Source organism: Mesoplodon bidens (genome assembly GCF_964165515.1).
Source record: "Mesoplodon bidens genome assembly, chromosome: X".
Taxonomy (NCBI): Eukaryota; Metazoa; Chordata; class Mammalia; order Artiodactyla; family Ziphiidae; genus Mesoplodon; species Mesoplodon bidens.
In genome coordinates, this window is record NC_138163.1 from 139,695,711 (window position 1) to 139,713,694 (window position 17,984).

At 40.0% G+C, this 17,984-nt stretch overlaps 1 long non-coding RNA gene across 1 annotated transcript in view; it reads right to left on the bottom strand.

Annotated features, from left to right (window-relative positions):
• LOC308608791 overlaps positions 1-17,984 on the bottom strand; it is a 117,073-nt gene that overhangs the window by 53,558 nt on the left and 45,531 nt on the right. The window contains exon 2 of the long non-coding RNA XR_014014234.1: positions 11,575-11,710. This is a non-coding gene — a long non-coding RNA (uncharacterized lncRNA). The remainder of the gene's footprint in view (positions 1-11,574; positions 11,711-17,984) is intronic.

Genomic DNA, 17,984 nt, shown 5'->3' on the forward strand with positions numbered 1-17,984 from the left:
ATTCATTGTTCTGAGCATTCTCTAAGCATTCTTGTCTACTTCTCTTATTAAACCCTTTAAGCTAGGTATCATTGTTACCCCATTTCACAGATGAGGAAATTGAGGCTTTGAGTGATGAAAAAACATTACTTATTGTTAAACATTTAGTGATTTCCTGGGCCAGAGTGAAACTAGGAGTAAAAACTGGGGTTTAAAGGAGATTTAATATTGAGCTACTTTCCATTTGTGAAGAAAATATTCCACTCTTTCTTAATATACTGGTTCCAGAATGGTTATTTTGATGACGAAACAGTGTAATAATTGTAAAGACCTTAGGATAATCATCGGTCCTTGGTAATCACCATTCATGTCTATCTTACCTTATTAATATCAGGGAAGAGGACTACCCTGTCTGGTAGCAAGTTAATACTTTGAAACAGTGCTAGGTCTAAGGCATGTGCTTTTAAAAATAGCAACAATAGGGCCTCCCTGGTGGTGCAGTGGTTGAGAGTCCGCCTGCCGATGCAGGGGATACGGGTTCGTGCCCCGGTCCGGGAGGATCCCATATGCCGCGGAGCGGCTGGGCCCGTGAGCCGTGGCTGCTGAGCCTGCGCATGCAGAGCCTGTGCTCCGCAACGGGAGAGGCCACAACAGTGAGAGGCCCGCGTACCGCAAAAAAAAAAAAAAAAAAAAATAGCAACAATAATAACAAAAATAAATTTTCTTGTCCACTGGAACAGATTGCTTCTACTAGTGTACATGAGGAGAATAGATTAGTCCATTTAATTAAGAGATATCTAAGTGATAATATGTTATTTTTGTCAAGTTCATGAAAGCTAATCCCATGTGAGATTTTGCTGTGGGCTAATTATTTTCTCTATTGCATTCAATATGTCTCTCATAATAGACAGAAAATAGAGGAAGCCAATTAGTCATGCAACTTTAAATTGACGTTATTGCGAGACATTGAAAATTTAGAATATTGCTTAAAAATAAACAACAGAGAACACATAATTGTATAACATGCTAAAAGATGATTACTATCCCCTTCTGCCCACAATAACAATTTATTTTTATACCCACCTTCTATACCATCATGTTTAAAAAAAAACCTGATAAAATTTCTCCAATTAATTTCTTTTAGATTTCCCCATAAACTCTTACAGAAAACCTTTAACCAAAACAAACAAACAAAAAATCAGAGTATTGCATTGTAAGAAAAAAGTAGATAACATAGCTCTCATTAACATTGCAAGCATTCGGGACTTCCCTGGTGGCGCAGTGGTTAAGAATCTGCCTGCCAATACAGGGGACACGGGTTTGAGCCCTGGTCCGGGAAGATCCCACATGCCCTGGAGCAACTAAGCCTGTGTGCCCCAACTACTGAGCCTGTGCTCTAGAGCCCATGAGCCACAACTACTGAGCCCTTGTGCCACAACTACGGAAGCTCCTGCGCCTAGAGCCTGTGCTCCGCAACAAGAGAAGCCACTGCAACAAGAAGCCCGCGCACCGCAAAGAGTAGCCCCCACTCACTGCAACTAGAGAAAGCCCACGCACAGCAACAAAGACCCAACGCAGCCAAAAATAAATGAAATTTTAAAAGTACAGCAAGCATTCCATGAGCTCCAGGGTCACAGGAGACACCATCAGATATGCTGCTTTCTATGATCACTCTGAGTATTTGCAGCAATCCATATGAGCTCTTGTCTCAGATTTCTTGCCCTCACAGTTACCTGCATGGAACCTTTGCCCAAAATTTCTGTCCATCTGTTTTCACTCACTCACCCTTCTAGTCTTTCAGACAAGAATTTACCAATCACCACCTCCTAAAGCAGAATAAACCCCATCTCAACTGTCGTGCATCCCTTCTTGCAGACGTATTTGCTGAGAGGTCTGCCCTGTCCTCTGATTCATCACCATACACCCTTTACCCTATGCTCATTTTGTTTCTTTCATTCATTTAAAATTTCAAATTAACATAGAAAATATTTTAACCACATCAAAAATTAAAAATAATATAAAAGTGCTCCTCTGACCAGCAACTAGATAATGAGATGCTTTGTTATAAATTTTTCAAAACATTTTTTTTGAGAAACAAAATGTAAATCAGGGCTTCCCTGGTGGCGCAGTGGTTGAGAGTCTGCCTGCTGATGCAGGGGACACGGGTTCGTGCCCTGGTCCGGGAAGATCCCGCATGCCGCAGAGCGGCTAGGCCCGTGAGCCATGGCCACTGAGCCTGCGCGTCCGGAGCCTGTGCTCCACAATGGGAGGGGCCGCAGCAGTGAGAGGCCCGTGTACTGCAAAAAAAACCCCATAAATCAAGTACCCTTCCTTCACATATGTTTTCCATTGTTCCCAAAGGTAACCGCTTGCTGGCAGTCACTATATATTCATCTGTATTTTCATACACTGACTAAACCGGCATCCCCCATCATGATAGAATTCTGATCAGCATTATTTTACATTTTGCACTCAATTACACTGATACACATGGATCTGGTTCAGTGTCCTCAATGGTCGTAAAGCATTGCGTTATACTAAGAGCAATAATTTACACAATCCTTCATAAAAGTATCTTACTTCTTCTGCAATGTTTTCTCTTAAAAACAGTACAAAGATTATGATCCCCAAGCATCCTCCTTATACAGGCATGTTTATCTGGTGATTATACCTGAGATGGAATTTCTGTGTCGTAGGATGTTCTTGCCTGAAACTTTGCTATTTCCAAATTGCTTTCCTGAGTAGTGGTACTAATTTTCACATAACCATCCTTGTGTTTTTTTGGTTTTTGTTGTTGTTGTTGTTTTTGCGGTATGTGGGCCTTTCACTGCTGTGGCCTCTCCCGTTGAGGAGCACAGGCTCCGGACGTGCAGGCTCAGCGGCCATGCTCTGCGGCATGTGGGATCTTCCCAGACTGGGGCACGAACCTGTGTCCCCTGCATCGGCAGGCGGACCCTCAACCACTGCGCCACCAGGGAAGCCCCATCCTTGTGTTTTTGGTGTGTGTGGGTGTGCACTCTTCCTGAACTACACGTTGCTACAGGCATCCTGTCTATTTCTTGTCCCGCTCCCAGAGTCATCCGTCTCTCCCAGGAGCCCTGGTTCCTTTTACTGGAGGGTGGGATTAGAAGTCAATTTCTGGGCAGCAGATGGGCCTGTTGCTCCTAGAGTGTCATTTCTTCAGGAACTTGTCATCTAACAGAGCAAGGAAATATGCGGGGTTCCCTCGGTCTCTGTGGGGGACTGGTTCCAGGACCCCCAGGGATACGAACATTCATGGATGCTCAAACTCTATATAAAATAGTTTAGTGTACGCACAACCTCTTGTATACTTTAAGACATCTCTAGATTACTTATAGTACCTAGTACCATATAAATAATTGTAAATGCAATGTAGATCGCTGCTGGCTTGTGGCACATTCAGATTTTGCTTTTTGGAACTTTCTGGAAATTTTTTCACCCCCCCCCCCCAAATAGCTTTGATCTGTGGCTGGTTGAATCTGAGGATATGAACCCTCGGATACGGAGGGCCGACTGTGTGTGTGCAATGCTAACTCATGTTTCTGCACGTGTCTCTCAGTATTGCTCTACGTGAGGATGTGTTTGTATATTAAGCAGAACCTGAGTGCATGGCGGTGTCTACAGCTCTGATCCATCACCACGTGGACCACTGCCACCTCCTTCATTGCTCATCTGCCACCTGGCTCCTGCAGTCCATATACCGCTGGGTCAACCCCAGTGTACACGCAGGGCACTATCAGAATTGTTCAGCCATGCCCCCGTGGGAAACAGTTTTGTCAAGTAGAGTTCAGTGCTTATCTGCAAGTCCTTTTGTCTTCCATCTTACAGATCCACCAATACGTACAGAAATATTAGGTGAGCACCAGCCCCTAACCACACACCTCACCGAAGGTTACTTCACCCATTGGTAACACCATTAAATTCTCGTGACACAGCATACGCGTTTCATCCTGGGAGCCCGTAAAATCCTCAGTATTTTTGTTATTGTTGTTTTAATTTGCATACCTTAGTTTCGGTCTCTGTGCTCTAAAGTTCTGTGACTTTTGACAAACAGCTAGTGTCGCGTATCTGCCACTACTGTATCACACAGAATAGTTTCGCCACCCTCAAAGTATCCCCCATGCTTCACCTATTCAAAACTCCTCCACCCCAAAACCCTGGTTAACGTGAACCTGTTTACCTTCTCTCTAGTTTTGCCTATTCCAGGATGTCATATAAATGGACTCATGCAATGCATAGTCTTTTCAGACTGCCTTTTTTTGTAATTGAAGTATAGTTGATTCACAATGTTTCAGGTGTACAGCACAGTGCTTCAGTAATAGGTATGTGTTTATAGACATATATACATATATATTAGTACATGCACCCACGTATATTCTTTTTCAGATTCTTTTCCATTATACAGAATGCCTTCTTTCACTTAGTAGTTTGCACATAAGGTTCCTTTTTAAATGTCCTTGCCTTGTCTGGTCACTGAACAGGATCCCATTGTATGCCTGATCACCATTTCTTTGGTGAAGTAAATGGCTTCATGGAGTTACCTTCTCACTTTAACAGTAAAATCCACCAAATCGACAATGCTGGAATGGGACTACATCCCATCACAGCAAGTGATGTTTCCCAGTCCACCTCAACCCTGCCCTAGAATACTTCATCAGGATTCCCAGTGTGGAGAAGAAACCCTACTCTGGCATTAGGATGTTCTATGGATTCCGGGATTGTAGTTGGCATGGGGATGGCTCCGTTCTCTGTTGTATGGATTCCGGGATCGCGGTTGATGTGGCGATGGCTCCGTTCTCTGGGCGGTTCTGAGGTCCTTGACCCCGTCCTACAGAAAGCCTGAGAGTCACCTGCCTATCCAGACACATAGGGCTCCTCAGGCGTTGCTTCATTCTACTCTGTTGATCACTTGGAGACACCATGTTCTGATTGGTTGGTATGGGCTGTGCACCTCTTTTTCCAGTTGTATGAGTTCCCTATGGCTGCTGTAACAGAGTATTACCCTCCTAGGGGCTGAAACAACACACTGATACTCTCCTCTGGCGGTCAGGAGTCTCACGTGGGTCTCCCTGGGCTCAGTGCACGCTGACCTTTGGCCCCCGTTCATCTCTGAAGCCATCCATGGCTGGTCAAGTCTTTCTCACAAAGCTGTATCTCACAGTCTGACTCATCTGCCTTCCTCCTTCTCCAGTGTACAGGACCCCTGTGATGACACTGGGTCCACCTGGATAATCCAGAATGGTTTCACCATCTCAGGTCCTTAACCTCATCACATCTGCCAAACCCCTTTTGTCCTGTAACGTACGGTGTCTGCAGAGTCCAGGGTGAGGATGGGGGGACATCTTTGGGAAGCGGAGTGGGTGGGGATCATTCTGCCTCTGACACAGGGTCATCCCTGGAATTTATAAGGTTTCAGCAAGTTGGCATAAGATTTTCCAGCCTCTATATTCTTACATGAAAAAGGAGATAATGGATGCACGTCTGCGGTTGAGGATCGCACGCACTCGTGTGTGGAGGCTTGGGGTACTTTGTTCACAATGTACGAAAGACACCCTCCTTTGGCCCTCCCAGGTGGCTGCTGGCCAGATCCCAAAAAGGCACCCTTGCAGAGAAGCCAGAGTCATCCTCCTCATCAGTGTTTCTGTCCTGGACCACAGAGGCCCTGCTGACATGTAATAAAAATGTACACTTGCTGCCCTTTTGGTGAGTTCACCAGGAATAACGGAGAGAATTTAGCCTTTGCCCCTCAGTGGGTGAAGGGCCAGCAGCTGGGTAACTGTTTTCTTGTCTTTAGATGTGATCACATCCTTGACCTCTGGTGAAAAACATTTATCATGTTCAGAAATGCCCTGCTTCAAGGATCGTTGCTTTGGTTATAAAAAAAAAAAAAAAAGCCTAATGCTGAGAGAGTTACCATAGCAAATTCCCTAAGGGCTTGACCAAGCAAATTATATTTCCAGCAATTTCATCGTGGATTCTTTGCAACTGTAGGCAGATATGTACACAGCAACATAGAATATGCACTTACTTAAAGCCTTTTTTAATTTTTTTGCTTTTTACTTTTTATTGAAATGGTAACATCACTCCTGATAATTTTACAAAGTTATAATCAGTTAATCAGTGAAGAAAGAAAATGCCTTCTCTGTAACGTCCCAATCCTACTTTCAAAGGAAAACACGTTCTGCGGTCACTGTTACATGCTGTGGGCTTCTGCTTTGCAGGATGGTGGCACCAGGGTTTCATTGCACCTCGTGCCTCTTGTTCTCCAGGCACCCCCGATTTCCCCCGATTCTTTGTGTCGGTGTTAGGGTTAGAGAAGAGGAATCTCTGCTGGGCCTCATGCTTCCTCTAGGTCTTACCCTGTAAGGTATGGCTTGGCCACCATCTGGACTTGGCCACTGTGTCTTACCACCAGACCTTTTTAACCCTTTTGGCTTGTAAATGTGCTTGTTCATTCCCCATGTGCCGTTCACTAACCATGATTTTACCGATGAGTTCAGCCTTCAGGATGGCAAAACCCTAACGGGAAGTATCTTCTCAGGGCAGCATAAAGATCCCAGAAACCAGAGAAAAAGACAGAAAGCCTATCGGTGAAACACACAAGCAGCAGGAAATAGCTCAGCAAATTATTCTGCTGCAAGTACAGATAGACACTGTGTTCTAAGACACGGGGACCTGGTATCATAGTAATGAAAGGAGTGACCCATAATGGGGTCCCTTGGAAGGTTTGCTATATGTACTTTGGTGTTTATTTAACCCAGACATGGCCTACTCATGGCTTTGCACTTTAGGTTTTTTAATTTTTTATTGAAGTAGAGTTGATTTACAATATTGTGCTAGTTTCAGGTGTACAGCAAAGTGATTCGGTATTTGTGAAGATGATCTTCCATTATAGTTATTATAAGGTAATGGGTATAATTCCCTGTGCTGTACAATGAATCCTTGTTGCTTATCTGTTTTATGTGTGGCAGTTTGTATCTCTTAATCCCATACCCCTAATTTATCTCCACCCTTCCCTCTCCTCACTGGTAACCACTAGTTTTCTACATTTGTGAGTCTGTTTTTGTTTTGCATGTACATTGATTTGTATTTTTCAGATTCCACATATAAGTGATATCATACAGTGTTTGTCTTTCTCTTATTTCATGAAGCATAATATTCTTTAGGTCCATCCACGTTGCTGCAAATGGCACCGTCTCATTCGTTTTTTTAATGGCTGAGTAATATAACCCATACAATGTCTATCTAATGATACGTCTTAGATGCAAATGTGCCTGCCATTAGCATGGCCGGGCTTGTTCTAATTTTGTTTACGTGTATATTTCCATGAAGTCTTTGCCCTTTCTTTAGCAACTCTTCTGATTCAATTTACAAGTGTCTATTGAGTATATAAGAGTTGATTTGTTACAGACTTGGTTTGGTGATGCCATGGAAAGCTTTAATACAATCTTGATCTTATGATCTCCTCTTGTCCTCATCTGTGTTTTTCAGTGGATGGTACCTGCCTTATTTTATTGGCCAGCTCTACTCGGCATACTCTTTCGGTGTATGAGTGGTGGTGGTGTGTGCCCATATTGATTTCTCTTTCTATGACTGAATTGGTGATGAAGGTTTTGGTTCATCTGTTTCAATATTTCTCAAAATGAGGTAAAGGACCCGTCCATCAAAACCATCTGAGGTGTTTGAACACCACCATTTCAGGAGACCCTCTTTCCAGACTCTCTTGGGAGGAAGGGCTTTGGAATCCTTCTCATGAGCAACTCACATGACTTTAATACACAGTGGTGTCTAAATAATACCCTCCTTGGGATTACTGTATGCCGAAATACTGTTGGTTGTTTTTTCACCATTAGAGATAGACTCTGTTGTACACCAGCTGAACAAAAAATACAAATTAGCACCTTTCAAATCCCTCTTCCTTCTTCTAGTCACACACCAAAATTGTGTAATTTATTTTCCAATTAATCATGTAATTAAGGTGCACCATATGTGCTTTGTTTTGGAAGTGAAGTTTAAAAATTGTTTACTTATTTATTTCAAATAATTCAAAGTCACTGAGAATCTTTTATGGACATATTTTCATCAGTTGAGATTTAATTTGCTTTTGCTATTGGCTCTTTTTGACGAATTATTTTTCCTATTGGCTTCTCTGTGTTTTGACTAGATTTAAAAAGGGATGGTGAACCACATGTCACTAAGGTATGTTTATATATATATATATATGAGTTATATATATGTACATACATTTAGATATATATTTTATATAATAGTATATAATTTATAAATCACATATATACAAATATATATAGAATTTATAGATTATATAAAAATATATATCACTAAGGTAGGTTTAGCATCTGGTGTGTGTATATGTATGTATACCAGTTGTATATGTATACCAGTTGTATATGTGGATATATGCATATATCTCTGAGATATGTTTAGTGCTTAATGGTGACTGAGACTGAGCTTTATTTTTTCTTGAGAAATAATGTACCATCTTATATCTGTACTTTGGAAAAATCCCTTGGTTTGTATCATGATAGCATTGAGTGTTATTAAATTTTCATATTTGTTTCATCACAGGCTAATCCTGCACTCATAACCTCCTTTTGTTCCTTTCCCATCCCTTCTTTTTCTAAATAACTTTAAAAATGTGCTATTTTACTCTAACAAAGTATTTTTCGCTCTAATTTTATCTTATGTATTACACTCACTGCAGAGAGCTTGTCTATATCATTCAGTGGCCTAGTTACCACTCTTGTCATTCCTTGTCCTGAAGTTCTCTCGAGGCAGAATCTTGTTTTCTTTCTTTCAGGGGATTTTTTGTGTCTTGAGATGCAGGGTTTCATAGATTTTCGTCTGCTATTGTTGGTCGCATTGTTTCAGGTAGTGGGTAAATCAGGTTCCTGTAACTTCACGTTAAGGCCAAAGCACAGATAGTCTGGGTATCAAAACAAAGTGATAAAGCAGCTGGAATTCTGCTGGGCATCTTCTAAAACCCTTCCCGCCCAAATGGTGTGTGCACATGAGGGCTAGGCAAAGAGTGGATGTGGAGAAAACTCTCCTGTGCTGCTGAGTGAGCCATATTGGAGGAGATGGACTCTTTCCCCAGGAATTATTGAAAGGGGAGGGGCTGCTGAACTGTGGGACAGAGACTGCTGCAGTAGGTACAACTCTAACCGCAAGACCTGTGTCTATGGGGACGTATGTATGGCTGATTCACTGTGTCGTACAGCAGAAACTAACACAGCATTGTGAAGCAATTATAGTCCAATAAATGTGAATTTAAAAAATTTTTTTAAAAGGTGAGGTGGGAAGGAGAAACACTAAAACTTTAACAAGCATTTTGTTCAGTGCATTGTTTATGAGACAGACGGGAACCTGGAGAGTCTGTGTCTGGCCCTGTCACATAGGTAGACGGGGGTGGGGGGGGTAGTCTTACCAAGTCATGTGAGGAGGAAGTTGCCCAGAACACAAAAGGGTGAGCTATTTCTTAATCACTACTGCTTTCCAGGGTAACAGGGCTTGGGGGAAATTCAGCTTTGTTCATTTCTAGAGGTGGCTGTACATTTTAGGTTGACAGAGCATTTCCATATGTCAGCCATCCAAGGAATGATGACGTTTTTGTTCGATAGGGTAAACCTGTATAGTACTCTGTTGCTGTTGATAACTTAATGGGGTTACAAAAACAACAAAACTTTACTGAAGGCCATTTCTCTATCCTAATTTCCTAAGGACCCATCATTGGAATCCTAAGTACTGACTAATCTTAAAATGTCAAGACAACAGTTGCTCAGCGATCGCCTGCTACGGATTAAATATAAGCTTATTTACACTCTGTAGCTTTCCATGTTAGAGTCGGTAAGCCATAGACATTTGGGACACCAGAAAAAGAAAATCCTTTGAGTTGCCAAATAAATGTGGTCATCTATTTCTGGCCCCTTCTTTTCACAAGAAATGAAAATTAAAACCTGACTGGTTGTTCCAATATATTCAAGTCTATCAGAGCCATCACCAAAGATCACCAGTCAGTGATCTTTGGCCTCCTGTGTCCATGTTTATTTAGAATATTTTCCTACATGATTCTTCTCTTGTGCAAGTGATTCTCCAAGAATAGGGGAGGGGGAGAAAACTCTCATTGAAATACAGGGATGTAACTGTTCCTGTGTTTCTCCATGCACTGAACGGAAATCTTGGCAGTTGACCTTTGATGATCGGTGTTGAAAACATATGGCCTATTGAGCCAGAGATCAAATTAATTCTTACAAAGGCACAGATTGAAGTGAAAGCAACCGTTCGGTACCAAAAAAAATGACCAAAGGCCCGATTATTTAAGGGTGGTTTTTTTTTTAAAGCAGTGCATTATGAAAGTCAGTGTGCTTTCAGCTGTCATCAATTCATGTATTACGATGTGGGCATCCTTTTATTGACCTAAAATACCAAAACTACCTTCACTCCAGTAATTCAGTTTTCTGAGTGTTTTGACTTCTTTCTGTTCAGAAAATAGGTTTCATCTGGGTTTTTCCATCATGTCTCAGAATTACAATAATTTTGTCTTTAAAGAAAACAGTCTTTATACTCTGAAATAATGGATGGGTAACGAAGGCATGTGTTCATGTGCCTCATGCTTCTTTCAGAAAATTAGTAAAATTACTGAAAATTGCTCTGTAATATATAGCCTAGACTTATGCTAAAAAAAGCCAGCTCTTTGCTTTATAAATTCAGTGGAGGAGGGATATTACAGAACCTTCAGTAAAGGCATACGGCTGCACTTCTGTAAGCATTATGACCGCTTGAAAATGATTTTTAAAGGATGGAACTGGGTAAATAAAATTACATAAGCTAAATTAGTGTAAAAGCTGAATTATAAGCTAAATTATTGTATAATAATAAGCTAAATTAATTTAGCTTATATAATAATAAGCTTAGTGTCTGGCAAGCACAGCTGTACAAAATCTATTTCCCAGCCCTTTTCCCCTTTCTTTACAAAGCAAACCACAGCAAACACTCAATCTGCCCTGACTCACAGAGCCAGGTCACCCAGTTATGTTTAAAGATGGATAATTGGAAGTACTGGGGATGGAGTTTCTAGGGAAAAGACCTTGGATTTTCACTCTTTCTCCTCCCCTTTCACCTGGAAATCTCCAATCTCTGAACATTCAGAGATTGTGTGTATGTGAGTGAATATGTGTGTGTAAATGTTAGATGGATAGATGGAAGGACAGACGATAGAAAAGGAAGAGATACAGAAAAATGAGGGTTAGATGGAAATATCATCTATGAAAAAAGATGAGATGGATGGATGACAAGATACATGAATGAGATAAGAGAGGTATAAACTTCTTTCCTTCTCTCTACATCCATCCACAAACAAGCATAGATTTACACAGATCTGTACAAACACACACTTTCTTATTCTTACCTCATTTAATTAAATAAGATTGAGTCAAAGTTTGTATGCATTTGAAATACCTTTAGATTGTACTTTGTTACTTTCTGTAATGTAGCATTCAGCTTCCACCATCCACTTATTTAAAGACCTCTGTTCCTGCATCATTACGACCTTCATACCTTTGGAGCCTGGCAACCTTCAGAAAGTCTAGGAGCAGCAGTGTCCTCTTGGTGCTGCAGTAGGTGACTGGGCCTGGCTGCAGCCCTGGGAAGATGGGAGGACCTGATCCAGGAATGGAGGGATTGCCACCAGGGACTGTAAGAGGAAAGGGGGAAAAAAAAAGTAACTTGAAAGATCCCTAGCAAAGCAGGATCTCTTACATAATCTCTCTTGATTAATGCATTGTTTGAGGATTTCTTTTTAAAGAGCATATAGTAGAAATTTTCTTTTTGGCATTTTCCCAACAATTTTGCTTTAGGGTACCATTAACTCTGCGAGTCTTCTGTTTGCAAGCCTGTCTTCCTCCTCCACCCAGGGAGCAAGCTGTAATACTTGGCAGAAAATGGTAAAATAAACACCTGGAGGCTAAACAATATGCTACTAAATAACCAATGGTAACCAATGGATCACTGAAGAAATCCAAGAGGAAATCAAAAAATCCCTGGAGACAAATGACAATGAAAACACGATGATCCAAAACCTACTGGATGCAGCACAAAACCTATGGGTGACAGTAAAAGCTGATCTAAGAGGAAAGTTTATAACAATACAGTCCTACCTCAGGAACCAAGAAACATCTGAAACAACCTAAACATAAAGCAACTAGAGAAACAAAACCCAAACTTAATAGAAGGAAAGAAATCATAAAGATCAGAGCAGAAATAGAGATGAAGGAAATAATACAAAAGATCAATGAAACCAAAACCTGGTTCTTTGAAAAGATAAACAAACAAAATTGATAAATCTTTAGCCAGGCTCATCAAGAAAAAAAGGGAGAGGCCTCAAATCAACAAAATTAGAAATGAAAAAGAAGTTACCACAGACACCAGCGCAGAAATACAGAGGCTCATAAGGGACTACTACAAGAAACTATATGCCAGTAAAATGGACAACCTAGAAGAAATGGACAAATTCTTAAAAGGTACAACCTTCCACGACTAAGCCAGGACAAAATAGAAAACATGAACAGACCAATCACAAGTACTGAAGTTGAAACTATGATTTAAAAACTCCCAACAAACAGAAGTCCAGGATCAGATGGCTTCACAGGCAAATTCTATCAAATATTTAGAGAAGAGTTAACATCAATCCTTCTGAAACTCCTCCCAAAAATTGCAGAGGAAGGAACGCTCCCAAGCTCATTCTACGAGGCCACCATCACCCTGATACCAAAACCAGACAAAAATGATGGCACACAAAAAAGAAAATCACAGGCCAATATCACTGAACATAGACACAAAAATCCTCAACAAAATACTTGCAAACCAAATCCAGCAATACATTAAAAGGATTAGACACCATGATCAAGTGGGATTTATCCCAGGGATGTAGGGATTTTTCAGTATCTGCAAGTCAATCAGTGTGATACATCACAATAACAAATCGAAGAATAAAAACCATATGATCATCTCCACAGATGCAGAGAAAGCTTTTGACAAAATTCAACACCCATTTATGATAAAAGCTCTCCAGAAAATGGGCATGGAGGGAACCTACCTCAACACAGTAAAGGCCATATAGGACAAACCCCACAGCAAACATCATTCTCAAAGGTGAAAAACTGAAAACATTTGCTCTAAGATCAGGAACAAGACAAGTATGTCCCATCTCACCACTTATTCAACATAGTTTTGGAAGTCCTAGCCATGGCAATCAGAGGAGAAAAAGAAAAATCAAACTGGAAAAGAAGTAAAACTGTCACTGTTTGCAGATGACATGATGCTACACAGAGAAAATCCTAAAGGTGCTACCAGAAAACTTCTAGAGCTCATCAATGAATTTGGTAAAGTTGCAGGACAAAATTAATACACAGAAATCTCTTGTATTTCTATCCTCGAACAAGGGAAGATCAGGAAAAAAAAATTAAGGAAACAATCCCATTTACCATCAAATCAAAAAGAATAAACTACCTAGGAATAAACCTACCTAAGGAGGCAAAAGACCTGTATTCTGAAAACTGTAAGACACTGATGAAAGAAATTGAAGATGACACTAACAGATGGAAAGCTATACCATGTTCCTGAATTGGAAGGCACAATATTGTCTAAATGACTATACTACCCAAGGCAATCTACAGATTCAATGCAATCCCTAGCAGATTGCCAGTAGCATTTTTTTTTTTTTTTTTTACAGAACTAGAACAAAAGTTTTACAATTTTTATGGAAACACAAAAGACCCCAAATGGCCAAAGCAATCTTGAGAAAGAAAAATGGAGCTTGAGGAATCAGGCTCCCTGACTTCATACTACAAAGCTACAGTAATCAAGACAGTATGGTACTGGCACAAAAACAGAAATATAGATCAATGAAACAGGATAGGAAGTCCACAGATAAACCCATGCACATATGGTCAGTTAATCTATGACAAAGGAGACAAGAATATACAATGGAGAAGACAGTCTCTTCAACAAGGGGTGCTGGGAAAACTGGACAGCTACATGTAAATGAAACTAGAACATTCTCTAACACCATGTACAAAAATAAACTCAAAATGTATCAAAGACCTAAATGTAAGACCAGAGACTATAAAACTTTTAGAGGAAAACATAGGCAGAACATACTTTGACATAAATTGCAGTAATATCTTTTTGGATCCACCTCCTAGAGTAATGAAAATAAAAACAAAAATAAACAAATGGGACCTAATGAAACTTAAAAGCTTTTGCACAGCAAAGGAAACCATCAACAAAATGAAAAGATAACACACAGAATGGGAGAAAATATGTGCAAACGATACAACTGACGGGATTAATCTACAAAATCAACAATATTCCATTAAAAAATTAATTTAAAAAATGTTTGTAAACATCAAAAAAATATGGTACATATACACAATGGAATACAACTCAGCCATAAAAAAGAATGAAGTAATGTTATTTGCAGCAACGTGGATGGACCTAGAGATTATCATACTAAGTGAAGTAAATCAGAGAAAGAAAAAAACATCATCTGATATCACTTGTAGGTGGAATCTTAAAATACAGATGAACTTGTTTACAAAACAGAAACAGATTCACAGATATAGAAGACAAATTTATGGTTACCAAACGGAAAAGGTGTGGAGAAGGATAAATTAGGAGTTTGTGATTAACATATACACACTACTATGTATAAAATAAACAAGAAGGACCTACTGTATATAGCACAGGGAACTATACTCAATATTTGTTTCTTTTTCTTTTTGCGGTACGCGGGCCTCTCACTGTTGTGGCCTTTCCCGTTGCGGAGCACAGGCTCAGCGGCCATGGTTCACGGGCCCAGCCACTCCATGGCATGTGGGATCTTCCCGGACCGGGGAACAAACCTGTGTCCCCTGCATCAGCAGGTGGACTCTCAACCACTGTGCCACCAGGGAAGCCCTATACTCAATATTTTGTAATAAGCTAAATGGGGAAAGAATCTGAAAAAGAAATGATATATATATACCTGAATCACTTTGCTGTACAACTGAAACTAACACATTGTTAGTCAACTATATTCCAAATTTTTAATAAAAAATAAGGATGAAAACTTGTCTTATAGGGAATTCACAGCCCTCAAATTTGTGTTCATTATTGTGGTTTGTCAATTCTTTCTCAATTCACCTCTTAATGTGTAAGATGTACTGTACAAGTACCACCTCTAAATAGTTTCCTTGTCCAATCTCTTCTTTACCTCTCCAGGCCTTTATGAAAATTCCATTTATTCTGTCTTTGCACATTTAGTTTAACAACATTATATAAGATTTACTGTTCATTACCCCTTTTGAAACTCTTATATTCCCCTACGATTCCATCACTTTTAGACTTTTTTGTCAGTAACATCCTCAAGAGATTTAAACAGTTAGGATAATTGAGTTGGTCCATGTTCAAAGTATTAGGCTGCACTGTTTTCTTTCACCTTCAAGGAAAAAAGTATCAAGGTTCCTATATAATGCTAGCTTTTGAACTTTCACCATTTTTTTAACATCTTTATTGGAGTATAATTGCTTTACATTGTTGTGTTACTTGCTGCTGTACAACAAAGTGAATAAGCTATACGTATACATATATCCCCATATCCCCTCCCTCTTGCGTCTCCCTCCCACCTTCCCTATCCCACCCCTCCAGGTGGTCACAAAGCACTGAGCTGATCTTCTTGTGCTATGCAGCTGCTTCCCACTAGCTACCTATTTTAACATTTGGTAGTGTATATAAGTCCATGCCACTCTCTCACTTCGTCCCAGCTTACCCTTCCTCCTCCCCGTGTCCTCAAGTCCATTCTCTACATCTGTATCTTTATTCCTGTCCTTCCCCTACATTCTTCAGAACCTTTTTTGTTTTAAGATTCCATATACATGCATTAGCATACAGTATTTTTCTCTTTGTGACTTACTTCACTCTGTATGACAGACTCTAGGTCTATCCACCTCACTACAAATAACTCAATTTCATTCCTTTTCATGGCTGAGTAATATTCCATTGTATATATGTGCCACATCTTCTTTATCCATTCATCTGTTGATGGACACTTAGGTTGCTTCCATGTCCTGGTTACTGTAAATAGAGCTGCAGTGAACACTGTGGTACATGTATCTTTTTGAATTATGGTTTTCTCAGGGTATATGCCCAGTAGTGGGACTGCTGGGTCATATGGTAATTCTATTTTTTATTTTTTAAGGAACCTCCATACTGTTCTCAATAGTGGCCGTATCCATTTACATTCCCACCAACAGTGCAAGAGAGTTTTCTTTTCTTCACACCCTCTCCAGCATTTATTGTTTGTAGATTTTTTGATGATGGCCATTCTGACAGGTGTGAGGTGATACCTTATTGTAGTTTTGATTTGCATTTCTCTAATGATTAGTGATGTTGAGCATCCTTTCATGATTTCACCATTTTTTAATGAAATTGAATCATAATCTGTCTCAGCAGATTCTCAACAGAACTCTAATATTTAATAGTTTTAAGTGTTTTAGGTAAGTATGCTGCCATGATGATAGTCCTGGTGATCATAGTATTATTTCCCGAAATGCATAGGTTTCCCAGAAAAACCCTGTTTTTCACCAAAAACATAGGATTTTGTGTTTCAGTGGTGTCCAGAAATTTTAGTGAGGTATGTCAAGGCCTGCGAATTATTTTTCCTCCCTCTTTATTTGCCTAGATGGCTCTTTGTTATTCCTTTTCACCCCAAAAACTCCTCTTGGAAATGGCTTTGCGATGCTATTGGGCCCCCCAAAATTATAAATTCTGTGCAGGAAAAGGCACTTCACTGCCAACTTTTTTTTTTTTTTTTCCGGTACACAAGCCTCTCACTGTTGTGGCCTCTCCCGTTGCAGAGCACAGACTCCAGATGCGCAGACTCAGCGGCCATGGCTCACGGGCCCAGCTGCTCCACGGCATGTGGGATCTTCCTGGACCAGGGCACAAACCCGTGTCCCCTGCATCGGCAGGCAGACTCTCAACCACTGCGCCACCAGGGAAGCCCCACTGCCAACATTTTAATGCATTGCTGTGAGGTCTGCAAATGTGAGGCATGGACTGTTTCCCTTCACTTACTCAGGTAGAGTGGACCATCCTGGCAAGGTCACCTTGAGAGTCCATTGATTCTGTCCTTACAGAGATCGACCCACATTTCTGTGCATTAAGCTCTACTATCACTATGCAAGTAACGAAGTAATGCACTTTAACAATTTTGCAGTCTCATAGATTTTCACAACTGTTGCAAATACTTGTCTATCATCTCCTGTTCACGTCACTTAAATATCAAACTACATGATATATATCCAAAGTGAGGTTCATACTTCATGTCAGTTTTCAAAGAACACTTACACTTTTTATCCTAAAAACAACCTTGTGTTGTTGATGATTTTATCTGTGTAGTGACTGAGGAAACTGAGATCTAGTGATTTTACACCTTTACTAAATTTAAAAATCCCAGAGGTGACAGGTAATTAAGACTTGAGAATGTATTCTGTGGTTCCCATTGGACTAATTATTTCATAAAGCCCATGTTTCAGGTTTGCGTGTTTGTTTTCACTATTCAAAATTGCTAGGGAATTGAAAAGAACACATTTTAAACCATTTAGTATCTGACATAAGGAAACAAATTGCTGTTGTGACTACAAAATAAACCAGAATCACCAAATGAAGAGGAAAATCTACATATACATGTAAACATAAATTTTGAATTTATATATGTATACAAGTCTTCTTACATAAATGAAAGCTATGAGATTTCTGATGGACTCCACCAAAAATTTAATTTCAGTATGTTACATAGCTCTGGGCTCTGACACCTTTACATGGATGATGAATTATTGTGTGTATAGTCAGTTAATTCCGTAATTTAGTGAAAGGATTTAAAATATTCTCTCTCTACATCCTGATGACTTTCTCATAAGTATTATTTT